Genomic DNA, 1,665 nt, shown 5'->3' on the forward strand with positions numbered 1-1,665 from the left:
TGATGCAAATGAAGCAATTGTAAAAAAAAACGTTTTGAGAGAACTGAGGAAGTCTGATTATGGATTTAGTGTCAGACGATAATAAGAAATAACCATTTCAGGAGCGATAATGGCGTAGTGGTCATGTAAGAAAAGGGCCATACCTTCTAGAGATGCCTGTCGAGCATGTAAAGGGAAAGTGACATGATGGTGGGGATTTGCTTTAAAAGCCTTCGGCAAAGAAACTAAAAGAAAAAAGGGATGAAGGTCAGCGTGAAAATGTGGTAATACCGGTCTGTGCAAAGAGAATGCACTCTTTTCCCTTGAAATATATTGCCAAACTGCATTGCAGCAAGTGTTCCGATTTCCAGCCCCTCTTCTGAGCCTGTTCATTCACCCAAACCCTCCCACCCTCGTAGACATTACTCTTTCCAATATTAATTAACATGACAAAGGTGAAACACTATATCATTGGACTTTCCGTTGGCACTTTTGTGTGTGTGTGAGGGAAGATTGGCCCTGGACTAACATCTGTGCCCATCTTCCTCTCTTTTATATGTGCGAGGCCGCCACAGCCTGGCTTGATGAGCGGTGTTTAGGTCCACACCGGGGATCTGAACCCGCGAACCCGGGGCCACAGAATCGGGGCGAACTTAACCACTACACTGACCGTCCGGCCCCTATTAGCACTTTTTAATTGGCGAAGATGAGCAGTTTTCAGGTATTTATTTACTGGCTTTATTTTGTATGCGTGTGGGAAAAGCCTGCTTAGATTCCTTCCTATCAAAAAAAATAAAATAAAGTATTTCTATTTTCTCAAGTTTTTATTGATCGGTAAGACGTATCTCTGTAGTACACTTTTCTCAACACACGTTACAATGACTTTCCCAGTTTATCGTCTTTTTTTCAACTTGGTGTTTGGAGTCTTGCGGACAAACCGATCAATATCTTACGTTTTCTGGCTTTCCCGTGATGATAAACTCTTTTTTCCAGTTTTCAGGATGATACACCGTGTTTCTTTATTCCTTGGGCTATTTTTACGGTTTCATTTGTTGCACGGACATTTTTAATCCGCCTGGAATGTATTTATGTTCGAGGCCACTTGCTGGCCCCTCGCCCAGAAAACAACTCTCAGGTGTTGCCTAGCAACAGCCACTTGGATTGGATTTCGGCTTCTTTTCGGGGGGGGGCGAAAAACAGCTGCGCTCCCTTCGGGGTTGAGGGCAACCTGAAAGCGTTGCCTAGAAACCGCGTGTCGGACGACGTGATTGGACCCTTCACACGACCCTCCCCCATCCCACCCAGCGCCGGAAAGAACTGAAGCAGAAACTTAATCTCTCTGGTAGAAAACAAGGGCAGCGTACGCGTTGCATAGCAACCAGGTCTCCTGATCCTCCATTGAGTCCAGAGTCGGAATAGGCGCCCCGCTCAAAGATGGCGGCTGACTGTGCCGCTTTCGGTACATTTCGGTCTGGACAGTCGTGCCGGTTATTCAGTCTTCCGCATCGGGCCCCCGAAGGGGTTCGCTACGCCCTTGCTGAGACTTGCACGCGGTGGGCGCGAGCGAGGATGGAGATAGGCCCACCGGCCTTGGGTGCCCCGCACAAACATGGCCGCCCCGCACAGCCATGGCCGCGGGCGTGTCCGCGGCTGCGCGAAGCCGACCGGCGCGGGTGCGCGCGCAGC

This window comes from Equus asinus, chromosome 26 (assembly GCF_041296235.1).
Source record: "Equus asinus isolate D_3611 breed Donkey chromosome 26, EquAss-T2T_v2, whole genome shotgun sequence".
NCBI classification, from domain to species: domain Eukaryota; kingdom Metazoa; phylum Chordata; class Mammalia; order Perissodactyla; family Equidae; genus Equus; species Equus asinus.